This window comes from Chelonia mydas, chromosome 3 (genome assembly GCF_015237465.2).
Source record: "Chelonia mydas isolate rCheMyd1 chromosome 3, rCheMyd1.pri.v2, whole genome shotgun sequence".
Lineage (NCBI taxonomy): Eukaryota > Metazoa > Chordata > Testudines > Cheloniidae > Chelonia > Chelonia mydas.
Genome location: NC_057851.1, coordinates 11586781 through 11602559, shown reverse-complemented (window position 1 = coordinate 11602559; position 15779 = coordinate 11586781). Strand labels below are relative to the sequence as shown.

Genomic DNA, 15779 nt, shown 5'->3' with positions numbered 1-15779 from the left:
TACTCAGCACTGGGGAGGCCTCGATTGGAGTATTGTGTCTAGTTTTGGGCACCATGCTTTAAGAAAGATTTGAGAGAGTCCAGGGGAGAGCATTAAACATGTTACGAGTTTTAGCAAATATGACCCATCAGAATAGAGTGAAAGAATTGGGCAGGTTTAATCTAGAGAAGATAAGGATGAGAGAGAACATAATAATAGTTTTTAAATATGGAGAAGATTGTTGAGAGATAAAAGGTAGATAGGGTAATAGTTTGTACTGTTCCAAAGAGGATAGTGATCAATTGTTCTGCATGTCTACTGAAGGTAGACTTAAATCTTAGATTGCAGCAAGATTTAAGTTAGATATTGGGAATAACTTTCTGACTATAAGACTAGTTAGGCACTGGAACAGATTACTAAGGGATGTTGTGGATCATTATTGGAGGTTTTTAAAGAACAAGTTAGACAAACATCTGTCAGGGACGGTCTAGGTATTCTTAATCCTGTTTCAGCACAGGAGGATAGACTAGGATGACCTCTTGAGGTCCCTTAGAGCTCTATACTTCTGTGACACTACAATTTTAAAAGTCATCACAGTGTGGGGGAGCATGTGATGACTTCTTGTTTGAAGTGGTCCCTTCAGAAGTATGTGAGGTCATAGAATCATAGAAGATTAAAGTTGGAAGAGACCTCAGGAGGACATCTAGTCCAACCTTCTCCTCAAAGCAGGACTAACCCCAACTAAATCATCCCAGCCAGGACTTCATCAAGCCGGGCCTTAAGGTACAAGATGTGATTTAGTTTAGATGAAGGAAAACAAGAAAGGACAAATGTGATATCTGCAGAAGAGAGCACAGCAGGTGTATGTCTTCTATTTCCATTCACTCTGAGAACAACATGACTGAGGCCTCTGCGTGTAGGCCCAGGTCTTAGAAATATACAGGAAAAGTACACAGAAAACTTAAGACATCACAGTTCCATAGCTACAAACAAAACAAAACCCATGTCTAAGTTTAAATCTGACACATTAAACATTTACTTCAGCTTTAGGGAACAAAAGCAAAAGGTTTTGTACCTACAGATAAGGCAGTACAGCCCATGGACGTGAGCTTTCCAGCGTGGGTTGACAGACTCGGGCTCACACTACCATGCTAAAAATAGCTGTGTAGATGTTGTGGTTCAGGTGGAGTTCTGGCTCTGTAGCCTCGGGAGCTGGGTAGGCTTCAAAGCCCAAGCTCCATCCTGAGTCACAACTTCTAAGAGTTATCTACACTGCATTTTTAGCATTTTTAGAATGCTAGCTTGAGCCTTGCAAGCTTGAATCTGTTGACCCAGGCTCACTGCCATGGGCTTTATCTATCATAGGTTCTTACGCGGACTCCAACACCACAGTATCTGAGCACGTCACAAGCTTGAATGTATTCATCCTCAGGACATCCCTGTGAGGTAGGTAAGTGCAACTATCCCCATTGTATAGATGGAGAACTAGGGCACAGAGAGGCTAAATGACTTGGAAAAGGTCATACAGGAAGTTTGCAGCAGAGCAGGGAATTGAACCCCCATCTCTGAAATGGCAGACTCATGCCCTAGCTACTAGGCCGTCCTTCCTCTCTAACCAGCAAGTGAAAAGGGTCAAATTATTCATTTCAAGTTCTGCAACCAGATCCTGTCACTGACCATTAGTTATTGGGCTCAGTCCATTTCCATGTAGATAGGTGTCCACATCACAAGCCCACAACCATATCTGGTGCTAATCATCAGCCTTGCTGGCAATCTCAGCAGAGGAATGATACACTGAATAAGCCTGGAAAGTAAACTATCCAGAGCAGTGTTGAGATTATTCACAAAGCAGCATCGTGAAGCTACCAGTTCTGTGGGTAAACAGAGAGCTTCCTTCTCCACGGTTGTCAAGCCAATGCCTTTCATAAGCAATGAGGACAACATTTTCTAACTCAGGTGCTTTAAAATTATGCAGCTCTATCCATGTATATGTATCTAATTCTGGACTGAGTTTCAGAGGTCCCAAGCACACACAGAGACCTCTAAGGTCATTGAGAAATGTGAGCTCTCAGTGCTTCAGGAAATCAGAGCACAGATTTATGGCCCAAGATCAGGCCCAGGACTTAGGAGACCTAGGTTCTATGGCTAACTCTGCCACTGACCTGCCAGGTGACCTTGGACAAGTCACTTCACCTCTCTGTGCCTCAATTTTACTATCTGTAAACGATATTGACCTCCTTTGTGAGGAGCTTTTGAGATTTATTGATGAAAAATGCTATCTAAGAGGTATTCTCATTTTATTAACTTTAAGCATGTCAGCAGTACTAATAAAGTCTTCCAAGGCAGTCAATGGTACTATCCACAAACTTAAAGATAGGCATATGCTTAAATCCCTTGCCCTTCTAGAGCCTAGGTACCTAAATCTGGGTTCACATGCCTAATTCTCGGCATGGTCTTCATGCCAACAATTAGGTATGCCAGATGGTCTTCATTCACCCATTTTATTTTTTAAATGGACATACAAAAAACAATGCTTGGAAATTACAGGGATTCTAGGGAATATTCTGGATATTTTAGAGACATTATAGCTAGGTACAGCTGTTTTCAGAAACAAAACCAATAAACTGGAACCAAATCTACTTATAATAATTTGTGATGGGAACTTTTCTGTCATTAAGACTGACATTATAGAGAGGGAATATTTGTTTCCATCTAAGTACAAAGAGGACAAATGCTTGGAAGACAAACGCTATTATACAATAGTGAAACCATTTCCAAAAATCAAACAAAACTCCTGGCAATAAGTGTGTTCAAATGAAATCTTGAGAGCTATAAATAGAGAGAGAAATTGGACTCTAGTCTTCCTCTCAGTCAAATCCATCACCTTCTCATACTTGTCATAGCAGAAAAGTGAAATAGCAAAAGCTTTATCACTGGAGCTTTATCTATGATCTCTCCAAAGTGACTTATTAGGGATAGGGAACAAGAGAATAGGCTGGAATCATTTAACAGAAAAAAAAATATAGGACCAAATATCATACTAAATACATAATAAATATTTAAAACTGGAAAATGTTTGAGTTTGATAAGACCACTTATCACTAATCCCTCTCTATAATAATGCTTGACATTTATTGTATAAAGCAATATCATGACCTCTACTTATTATTATTCCTATCTTGGAGTTTTATATGGCCACCAACTACCGTAGTATTAGAGTGTCTTCTACATCAAATCAATAGCAATAATAAAGTGCCTAGTAGACTTCATGGAGTGTCTGGCACATCTCCTGTTTGGGGGTCAAAATTGCTTCAGGGAGGTTTGGTGGGTTTTTAAAGATTTTATTGCTTTCCTCTCTTATTTTGGTCGGTAGGGGTTTAAGGTTAGATGGTAGTATCATCAGCTTCATTATTATCTTAAAACACACACAATTCTCTGCTATGTCTTTGTTTCTTTAAGTTGTAAGGAAAAATACCAATGTGATAGCTTCAGTCCCACACATGATTAAGAGCCCAGAGACTTTTAAGAATGTACCAATGCCTCAGACGGTGTTAACTGATACAGCTCCACTGAGGTCCATGTAGCTATGCTGATTTATCCCAGATGAAGATCTGGCTCTTTGTAGTCCCCTGTCTCCTAAAATTCTTTTTTCACGTTTTGCCAGCTCCTCTTGCTTCCCAGCTCAAGTTCTTCTTCACTCCTCCATTTCTCTTCCCCCCCCCACAACTTCTGAAATATGTGATGAGTATGGAGAGTGCAGGACCGGTTGTATGGACAAATCAGGGCCTTGTTCCTTGCTCTCTTTAATCCAGAAGACTCCCCTGACTGTTGGGAAGACCCTGCTCTGGCTATGTGTGTACAGGACAAAGAGGGAACATTAATGCTTGGACTAAAAGAGACAGCCAGTAGTTTACAGGTCACCCAGAAATCTCATACTGCTCTACGTCTGGAGGAAGGTGAGGAATGGAGGGAGAGGAGTTGATTTACTGGGGCCCAAAAGAGGGAAAGAATTCTGGTTGGATGGAAATTCAAATCTCTCTCCAGGCATCCCTCTAACAACAAACAACTCCTCTCCCGAGCCTCTCGCTTGGCTATAGCAACTCTTGGAGAGTTGCCACCATGATGTTCATTATTAATTCCTAATAGAAAGGATGTTCACAACAATAAATATTCCACCAATTTAGGTTTTGATGTACTGAAAAGAAGCAACAATTGGAAAAACCTATGAATGCCCCCTAGAAATATATGCATTTCCTTCTATAAGTTCTGCCATCACCCAGTACCTTTGCACCCTCATAACTCTAAAAATCAGCACCTACAAAATTAATCACTTCCCTTCTGATGATTAGATAAACCCCTGCCTTCAAGATTTAACGGTTATAGCTGTGTACCATGGGTACTCCTTAATGCCATACAAATATTTAGCCAAAGGCCTGCCTCGGTAATTATGCCTTAATTTCTGCCTTGAAGGCAGCCAACTCTGGCTGTGATGAACCATCAGAGGAAGGGAAATGCGTGTTTAGATTAAATACATCGTGGGGATTTTCCCCCTAATGCTTGGAATTCTCTTTCCCAAGAGGTTGGATCCACTTTATTGAGATTAAAAGAAAAAAATATGGACAATTATCTAACACAGATGCTGGTCACACTAGATATATTTTTGGTATAAACTGTATTAGATTCTTAGCACAGGTGCCTCTTGTTCTCTTCTATAGGGCTGAACTGCTCACTCTAGAGTCAGGAAAGGATTTCCCTGTGTGGTACATTGGCAGGGACCTTAGGATATTTTTTGCCTTCTCCTGACTCACTGATTCAGGGATCAGGTGGGTAGATGCACACAATAAATTTCAGAGATTTCCCGGGGGCGGGTGTTGAGCATTGATGGCCTTCCTTTTCATCTTGTCTTTCTATTAAAAGTTGCTTTCAAAGTATTTTGGTTGTCCTTTGGAGAAGTATAACTGTAGTCCAGATGAAGATAGGACTGGATAAATCATATATGACTGATGCACTATATTCTTTTGAAAAACCATTCACTCTTATAGGATATACACACAGGATACAGTATAGCCTTTAAATAACTAAAGGTACCTCCCCCCCCGCCCCCCCAGCAAATTTGATATAAAAGAAGCTCTTAAAATGTTTGTCTCTTATATTCTTTGCTCAGATGAAAATTCCCTGCACTTTTGTTCATGTAAACACAGAATTAGTCTCCTGCAAGTTTAGGTGGTGGCAGTTCCTGAACACAGTTATATTTTGCAGATAACAGGATTAGCTTGGATGTGGGTAATAAGTTGGTGAATCTCCCCCTGGCCATTTCTCAACACTGTGAGAGCACTAATCCTTTATGCTTTGATGTCTTCTAGTTTTCCATCAGGTGCAGCTCGGCACATTTGTCCTGGGGCAGTCAGCGCTCTTATAAGATCTCATAGTGTCCTCATTAGCTGCGCCTATTTACCCAGCCAGCCTGTTGAACCCAATTTATAGTTTATGTGATTAATTCCCAAAGTACAGTAAACTCTAGCTTTAAGGCTCTCTATTATACGACTGCATCTCATATAAGGGCAAACACTAGCTAGTGCTCTTTTGTTATATGGCTTCCCCATATATAAAACTATAATAATTTTGCTCTCAACTACACATTAAACATCATTATATATACCTCCTTTCAGACATATAGCCCATAAAAATGTTACACATTGGCTCATAAAGAAACAAGCATATGAGAAGGTCATTGCTTAGTTTTTCTCTTTTTTTTAATCTTTGTTTTTAACGCTTTCTATTGCAATTATCGGTATTGTTGAGTGAGTCTAACAAGGCACATAATTTACAACTGTTTATCCATCAAATTGACGGTCACAAAGGCTTTAGCAATCAAAGTAGCAGCCCATATCCACTGGCACTTTTTTTTTAAACATGCAGGTTTTGTAGACAAAAGACTTATGTTGCGAATTTTTATACAGTCTTTTAAGTCAGCTGATAACATCAGTCAGCTTCACCATATTTGCTCCTATTGGGATATGAACTTCAAGAGTTGGATCTTGCTGGCAATTTGCATCCAAAAGAACTTTATAACTTTTTTTTTTTTTTTTTTTGCCAGTGGATGATCATTTCCATCTGTCTCAGCTCAGGGGTTCATAGGGAAAGACACCCTGAAACACCTTTCTCTCCTTCTCCTGTCCATCTTTTCCACCCTTCCAGTTTCAAAAAGCACAGCTCGTTGGGTGAACCAATTCCTTTAGCTGTAGCCTATCAGTGAATAGACAAACAAGATCACAAAATCTCTGAGCCTTTGGGGCCAGATACTGATAACCTTACTCACAGTGAGAGCTGGAGTATATAGGGCTACTTGTGTAGTAAGGGGCTAACGCTAAGTGAGTTATGGTATCAAAACCAAAATCCTTTACATGCAGAGACCTATACAGAGGGTAAGCACAGTTCACTTTCGGTAGTACCCTACCTCCGAAGCAGCTCCATTAGACTCAGTTGGACTAGTTGTGTAATACGACAACACACCTCATGAGTAAAGTGGTAGAATTGGACCTTAAATGGCTTGTGAATGGTGTAGATGTAAATTCTGGACCCTGAGGATCTGACTGTGACATCACACCAGGCTTATACCATAGATTTCAGTGGACGGTCCTGATCTACATCAATGTAAGAGCTGAACCAGCCCTGGAAGAGGCTTTTTAGCTACAAATCTGGTACAATACAGGTCGCAGCAGAGCAAGCTTCCCCTAGGCTGCCTCAGTAATATGCCTTGAATTTGACCTGCAGTGATCAACCACCTCTAGGGGGGACAGAATAATTCAGTCTCCATGCCCTTTCATCCTTCAGCAGTTCTAATGAGACTGTGGACATCTGTCACAAAGAGCTGGATGGAGGCAACCTATCTATCTATCTATCTATCTATCTATCTATCTATCTATCTATCTATCTATCTATCTATCTATCTATCTGTCTGATGGGGGAGGGGACTCTGGGAAACCATCAGAGAGAAAAGTCTTTATTCCTTATTATCTTGTGACTCAGAGGTAAAGATCTGTCTGTTGCCAATTCCTGTATCCATCCCGTCCTCTACAGCACCCACACTGTTTGTGCCCAGGAGATAGAACTATTCTGGATTTTGATCTTTTGCCATCCTCATCAGACCTATCTGTAACTAGCTAAATACACAAGGCAAAGCCACTTAGCCTACTAGCTGAATAACTTCATGCCAAATGCCCAGTAGCCCAGTGCTCAGCCACAGAATGGGCCACATGCTCCAAGGGCCCAGCAGCTGGAACTCCCACTGAAGTGGGAGACTGAACACACAGACTGAACACGAAACACTTATCGGATTGGGTCCAGGAAGTCTCCCTAGAAGAAAGTTGGTCACCAAGGAGTCGTCAGTGGGCCTGATTCTTTTGTCTGGCAGATGAAAGAAAGTGAACAAGCTCCACCCACTACACTTGGAAAGACCATTATTAGAGATGATCAAAATTTTCCCAAAGAAAAAATTTCTGGTGGGAAACTTGGATATGTGGGAAAGTGGCTTTTCCCACCTTTTGACTTTTTCCCAACTGGAAAACTTTGTGAAACAGTGAGAAAGTGGGAAAGAAACCACTTTCCCACATTTTTGGAATTTCCTGTGGGAAAACCAGAATTTTCCAAATGAAAAATTTCTAAGGGGAATTTTTCACATGAGAATATTTTCAGGAAAAATCTAGGTTTTATAGTTGCTTATATTATAGTAGCACCTAGAGGTGCCAAACCATCATGAGGGCCCTACTGTGCAAAGTGCAGTACACATAATAAGTGACAGTCCTGCCCTGAAAAGCTTACACTCTAAATAGTCAAGACAAACAAAAGGTGGGAGAAAGGCTTAGAATGTACAACCAGAAGATTGGGAGCTAAGGCACAAAGAGATTAAGGGCCATATACTAAACTCCTCATTTTCACTAGTGAGCAGTGACTTGCCATAGGTCACACAGGAAGTCAATTACAGTCCAGTGCATAATAAATTATAGTACAGCACAAGTTACAGAAAAATAAATTCTAGTCTACATTCAAATTGTGAGCAAGTGGACAATCTGAAGCAGCCCCAAGGCAGGTTTAAATTGCTCTGGTAACAAACTGATAGGATGAGTTACTGCTGATATGGATGCCCTAATGATCTCATGCCGATAATATTCTGTTTCCTTAACTGTGCTTCGATGTTTTGCTGAATATACTCAGACTCACACTATGGGCAATAGAGACAGAGCACCATTCCAGTACAGGAATACACACTCAGGTACAGCAGATTTTGTATCTGGTAGGTCAGCCCTTGATTTTCAGAATTGTTTAGCACTCGCGACTCCAGCGGACATCACCCGGAGCTGCGGGTACTCAGCTGCTCTGAACATAAGGCCCCAGGTACACAGTGGCAATGTATTGTGTATATTCATACCCGAGACAGATTACCATAGCTTCCTGCCCACTTCTAATGGGCAGTTGGAGCAGATTATTCCTTTCCTGAGATTCAAAACTTCCTTCCAAAAAGCCAGTCAAATTGCCATATTCTGCCCATCCCTGATAAAGTACCACTAGAAAATTAATAGGGCTGACACCAGTTCGGTTCTATAGAAGATACAAGAAAAGGAGGATTTGAGGCACCTTAGAGACTAACCAATTTATTTGAGCATAAGCTTTTGTGAGCTACAGCTCACTTCATCGGATGCATTCAGTGGAAAACATACAGTGTTCTGCAGACATTGTTCTAAAAGGTATAGAACTGGTTAGAGAATTATAGAATTCTGCTATAGAATTCCATAGGCTGATGTAAATGTGGAAACAGTTTCTCTGTTAAATTCTCTAGGATTCTTCCATAAGGGCTAAAATGGCATTGACTTCAACAGTAGCACAAGGGTAACTGGAGGCAGCATTTGGCATATAATGCCTGTAAGCATGATTCTGCTGCTAATAACTACAATCCGACATATACTGTAATGAAGACAATAGGGTTTGCTAATATCAGATCTGATTATTCTAGCCACAAATACAGCTGGGGAAACTTTATCAGATAATCAGACTTTGATTTTTATTAATTTGTTATTCAGAAATGTTGGACAATGCTTTATGCAAACATATCTTGCTATTTGTTAGTCTTGAGAAGAGCTGGATGCAGAAGGTGTGGGGGAGAAACTGCAAACCTTTTTGGGGGGGAAAAACTACCCCTCAGCCCCAGCCCCCTGGTTTTTCCCCAGAAATTGGAAATTTAAAAAAATTTCAATGAGCTGTATTCATAATGTGTGATTAGTCACATAGATCACATAATGGTGTTTCTTCTTCCTGAATAGATGACCAAAGGAGATGTCTCAATGTGATTTCAAGATGGTCTTATGAACACTTCCTGTGGGAATCCTCAGATGAGCACATGAGCATTTGCATTAGAATTTGTGAAACTCTCTTTCTGCAACCACTACAGTGACCAAAATCATTCCTGAGAAGAACCCTGGGAAATGAGTAATATGGATCATGTATACTAATTGTTGTGTTGAATTTGTGGTTCATATTCAAAATGGATGTCAATAAATACTTTTCAGTATTAACCTGGTCTAGTTACAAGCAGCCTGCCGCATATGAATAGTCTATAAGTAAGGAGACTTTGTAGCATTTAGGTAAGTAGCACAACCAAGATTTTAGAAAATAGGTGCCCGTAGGTCCATTTATGCATGTAGGCCCATATTTAGGAACCAAAATAAGTGGCCTGTTTTTCAGAGGTGCTCAGCGCCCAGAAGCTCCCATTGACTTAAAACAGCTGTCCTGCTGGGAATGGCTGCTCAGAGACGTCTGATATGGTAATACAATTCTTTGAAGCATTTGGCATCGGGATGCTATTAGCAGGATTGGCAATATGATTGATAACAGATTCTGGGAGTAATAATAATAATAATAATGTAAGAGTAATGCTCAGCATTTATACAGTGATTTTCACCCCAAAGTCTCAAGAGGCTTTATAAAAGCAGGTGTTGGTGTCACTAACTGACATATCTGAAAACAGAGGCATAAAGAGGATAAGGGAGTTAGCCAAGGACACACAAGTCAGTGGCAGAACCAAAAATAAATCCTAGGTCTCCTGTCTCCCAGTCCCATGCTTTAATCACCAGGCCACAGTGCTCTATTTGACTAGGATGACCAGATGTCCCGATTTTATAGGGACAGTCCCGATTTTTGGAGCTTTTCCTTACATAGGCACCTATTACTCCCTACCCTCGTCCTGATTTTTCACACTTGCTATCTGGTCATCCTAGATTTGATAAATCATGTAAGAAATATTCTTTGTGCTCAAAGCAGCATTACCTATTCCATGTGTTCAAAGATAAACTCCTTCTGGACAAACCTGTTTTGGTCAGTTTTTGAAGGATACTCTTCAGAATTTTCACACATATGTAGGATCCCGGTTGGCCTTCTGAACTTTTCCATGGCACCTGTATATATATTCCCAACAATCGGTCACATAAATCAGGTTCCTTTTAGATAAGACTCTAAATGTACCCAGATGTGCAGTAGAAACTATGTGAGGTGCATTCATTGTTTGTATTTCAAAGGGCTTTTATCTGTATTCAGACAGAATGGGAGATCTTTCCCCCATAGCAGCAAATGGCTGTTCCTACAACCATTTTTTGCCTGACTTTTGATGTTGGTTAGTACATTATGCACAGCGGCCTCTGTGTTTGCTCTGCTATTCAGTTGCATCACTCTCCCCAGTTTCAACAGAGGCTGTGGTTTTAATGGTATATTTCAGCATAAGGATTGGCTCCAGTCTGAGCCAGGGACTCCTTGTGAATACTTTATCACAAATTGTGCATTCTAATCTGTGTCTGAAGGCATCATTCAAAACCATGCCCATCAGTGCTCTGGCAGTTTCTTTGTATTCGCAACATTGGAAGAAATGGAATCTGCCTCATGCTTATTCCTTTTATGGAATCTGAACATTTCCATTATAACTAGCACCTGGCAGAAGCATAGTGACCCATCAGCACACTGCTCTCTCTCTCTTTCTCTCTGCTTAACCAAACATTGTATTTACTGGCTGGGATAGGGTGTACCATTAATTATAGCACTTGGTTTCTTCCAAAATTCCAGTCATTACAGACAAAGGTGCAGCTTTTGAAGCATATTTTGAAGTGCTAGCTTCAGAATATGGTCAGAGACTATCTGAGTAAGTTGGCCCATATTGCAAAGTTTCAAAAACCTCAATTGATCCATGGTGCTCTCCATTACAAATTGCTTCTAATCCATTGGATATGATAGATGGACTAAGTAATGTTTTGACACTCGCAGCCTATGTGCCTTTCCAGCCAATGAGGAGAATGATGAAATAATCTCCTTCCAACTAGCACTTCTTCCTTCCCTTCCCCCTGTTTCTCTTTAAGACACCAGAATTCTTAATATAAGAAAACTGAGGTGCTCAATTATACAATACTTTAGGGCCAGTTCTTATCACACTTACACTGAGTAGAGAAGCCCCACTTACTTCAAGAGAAGCCCCACTGGTTTCAGTGGGATTACTCAAAAAGTAGTCAGCAAGAATAAGAGTAGTAGAATTGTCCCTACGAAGAATACATAATAAAATGAATTTTCGAAGTAATTCATACAAATACTTGTCCTGTTTTGCTATCTATATAACTTTGGTCTAGATTATGACTCCAATTAAAAATCTTTAAATAAAATTGTTCCCCTCCCCCCCAAAAAACATATGAAGCATATATAGGCTGTACGGTGATGTGGCAAGGTATAAAGGTTTCATTGCCAATTTTGGGGGGATGATTTACATAGCTCATACATGAGTAATGTGGCCGTCCCAAACCCATGCCAATAAAACTATATACTACACCATCGTGTGTCTTCTGTACATATATAGAGGGACTGATAGAATGAGGTATACACATAGATAGAGACAGGAAAATAGAGATATGTAGGGGGGATGCAAAATATTCTATTATATAGGTACAAGAAAACTCATAGAGTGCAGTGTGAGTTATGTGACTGTTTCTAACCAAATTACAGTCACACTTTTGTTTCACCCGACATCATCACATATTTCCTCAGACATTTTTCAGCCAACCTCCCTTCTCCCTCATTTGAATTATGTTTGTTACTTTGTGGTCGATGTTGAACCCGCTCCCCTAAAAAACAGATGAAATTCCGTGGAAAGAGCGGGTGCAGAATCTGGCCCAATTGGCACAATGATGTCACAGGGTGGCTTCCATTTTAATGACATCCATAAGTGCAGTAGCGCCTGCTTCATGCATTGTGAATATTGTCTATCAACCAGTTCCATGGACTCAACATATGCAGAGCAGCATCTAGTAGAAGACGGTGCTTTTTTCCAAAAAGAGGAGATATTTTAAAAAGTGAAACCAATGTGTGTGTGTGTGTGTGTGTGTGTGTGTGTACATGACTTACTATGATAACGCTCAGATTCGATTATGAATTTCTTTATTGCCGCTTTTGAGCACTTCACAGCCAACCTCTGACTTCCATTTAGGTATTTGAATGGCAAAACCAGTATTTTCTGCCTAGGCTAATTCAAGTATACCTGACAATACACTACAGCAAGTATACAAGGAGCATGAGCCCAAAGACAGAAAGTATGTTATTTAGGACAGAGGAGAATAAGCAGGAATAAGGGTCTGGAATTAACCAGATGCCAAGAAATGGGCACAATTTCCTAGTGGTGAGATCTACGCTATTAGTGTGTAATAACATCCCAAGGGAAATGCTAAACATCCCATTGTTCTGAGTCTTTTCAAACTGGACTGAACCAGGAGCTAGGGAACAGACTATAGGACCTAGAGTGGCAGGAAATGGGTTAGATGACCTAGATGAATTTCTCCTCTGTTTTACTGATTTCACAGACATACTCCCATCAACTTCATTGTAAAACTGCCAGAGTAAGGTCTGAGTATGAAAACTGTGTAAAGATCTCAGGAGTTGACCCCATAGTTCCATGAAGGTCAATATGGCCTACATCAGAATCATAATTTATTTCATCTAGTAAATGCTGCAAGAGAAGAAGAGCTAGATTGTGATGCCCTTTTTAAATGTTAAATTTAACATTTTTATTTAATTGAAACAATGTTTTGTTCAATACAAATAGTCCCATTTTACAGATAGCTTAACCAAGTCAGAAAGATTAAGGAACTTGCCCAAAATGACACATCAAGTCACCATGAGTGAGGTGTAGTATCTTTTACTGGATCAACTTCTGTTGGAGGGAGAGACAAGCTTTTGAGCCACACAGAGTTGTGTCCAGTAAAAGTTGGTCCAATAAAAGTGATTACCTCACCCACCTTGAATCTCTAATGCTCTGAGACTCACACAGCTACAACTACGCTAGCTACATCAAGTCAGTGAAAGAATGGAAACAGAAGAAATTTCTTCTGATGACCAGACCCATGCCCTACCTCACTGCCTCTTACACTACTCTTTGTTATAACTGTTCTTTCCACCTGAAGAAAAAACTATATGAGGCTGGTGCATTATAAGTTTAATAGGCGGAGGCCTAAAACTTTGATGGAAAACTATGGAGACACTAACTATAAGTACCCAACATGAATTGGGATTGTGGGTGAAAAATAGAGACCTTTTCACTCATGGAAGAATACTTTCCAATTGGCAACACGTTGGCGGGGGGGAATTCTAGAACTTCAGCAGGAGCTAAAATGGGAAGGACAAGCTCTCCCTATCTAATCCCGCCAAATGCCAGTTCTGCATTGATTCAGGAAACTCTCAGAGTGGGAGAAGTTGCTGTAGGATCACTGGTAGAGGTTGCCAGCTGCCATTTTTCTTTTTCTTTTCTGGGGACCGGCGAACTTACATTTTGGTTTAGCAGATATTTTAATTTCATTGCATTATTTTGGAATGCAGCATGGGCCAGTGGTTAGATCAGAGGACCAGTCAGGAAGCCCAACTTTATGTGAAACTGAATATGTTCCCTTAACCTAGCCATGCCTCAGTTTCTCTATCTCTACAAATGACTAATAATACCTATTTCACAGGATGTCGTGAGGCTTGGATGAAAGGTGCATAGGATCCCGAATCATGTCCTAAATTAGTGCAAAGCATTATTATAATAGCCATTTCTTTTGTATCTGAAGCATTGCTTTTCCCTTCATACATACTGCAGGTCAGACCCAACTTGGATATGAGTACAAACATGCAGATGTGAAAAACTGAAGGCTCAGTTTTAGAGCTTAGATTGAAGCCATTCTGACAATTTTGCCCAATGGTATCACAGCAAATGTCACTTTAATCAGTGTCCTCTGAGCAACCAAATAACATGGGGAACAAGTTCAAAGAAGGGTCCTTTTACTTTCTCAGAGGTTCTGATTATTTGTAGCCATTTTCAAAGAGGGGAACCCTGAGCGCACAGGATTTATGATTTGGCACTGAACTCACCACATAGCCTCTTCCCTGGGATAAATGATTTGTGCTGAAAGAGCCTTGCATGGTTGAGAATATTTTTTGCTCTATATTACTGCAATGAATGCTTGATCAGCAAAGTGGTGGGGAATTTTAATATCTGATCTTTTATACGGTTGACAGGAAAATAAATGAAAAAGTCTTAAAGGCTTTTGCATGGGTCTCCTTTATTTTCTGAGAAAAGGATGGGGGCACCTACATGTAATAAGCTTCCTAAAGGCAAAATCTACTCTACACACCTACAGCCCACACTTTCAGCTCCAAAGGATGGGGTCTAGAGTGGATTCTACCCTTTCTCAAAGCAAGGCCCAGGTGGATGGCTTCATTCTAGCCTATGCAACGGCAGCTGGATTCTTTCTAACTATTATTGATTATTTGTATTATTGTAGTGAGTGGAAGTCCTACTCATGGACTAGGACTCTGTTGTGCTAAGCACTGTACAAACAAAGAATTAAAAAACAGTCCCTGCCCCAAGGAGCTTACAATCTGAGGATAAGACAAGAGACAACCGGTGGGTACAGACAGACTGATGTGGATAACAAGGAAACAACGAGACAATTGGCAGTGGTCTCAGCACATCAACAATCTCACCATTATCAAGTTTTTTGTAGGCATCATGGCAAAGGAGGGTTTTAAGGAGGGATTTGAAGGAGGACCATGCAGTGGCTTGGCTGATGTTGACAAGGGAGCTTCTCCCAACCATGAGGAGCAGCGTGGGATGGTGCTTGTTTGGAAATTTAACAATTGAGCAATGAAGGCTGGTGTCATGGGCTGATCAGTGGCAGGAGTCGACCTTTTGGTACTGAATGAGAAATGATAGGGTGAGGAGAGGCCGTGAAGGACCTTGAAAGTGAAGATAAGTAGTTTATGTTTCATGCAACAAGGAGGGAACCAATGGAGGGATGCAAAGAGTGGGGTGACATAGCCAAAGCCATGGGCTAAGAAAATGATTTTTGCAGCAGCATTTTGAATAGATATGAGCTGGACGAGATGGCATTTCTAAAGGCCAGAGAACAGAGTGTTGCAGTATTAGAGAATAGAGCCTTCTATGGCTCTTGCATAGGGCTTCGAGGATGCTGGACCTGTCTAAATGCTCACCAGCATCTCTGCCTTCCACAGGCACCCCTGCTTGGCTATCCCCATAGACCAGGGGTCCTCAAACTTCATTGCAGTGCGACCCCCTTCTGACAACAAAAATTACGACACAACCCCTGGAGGTGGGACCAAAGCCTGAGCCTGCCCAAGCCCAAGGTCAAAACCAGAGCCCCACTGGCTTGGGCAGTGGGCAAAGCCAAAGCCCAAAGGCTTCAGCCCCAGGCAGGGGGGCTGTTACTTGAGCCCTGACATCCAGG

At 40.9% G+C, this 15779-nt stretch overlaps 1 long non-coding RNA gene across 1 annotated transcript in view; it reads right to left on the bottom strand.

Annotated features, from left to right (window-relative positions):
* Positions 1-632: 632 nt before the first annotated feature.
* Positions 633-15779, bottom strand: part of LOC122465287 — a 31671-nt gene continuing 16524 nt past the window's right edge. Inside the window, exon 2 of the long non-coding RNA XR_006290019.1 lies at positions 633-756. This is a non-coding gene — a long non-coding RNA (uncharacterized LOC122465287). The remainder of the gene's footprint in view (positions 757-15779) is intronic.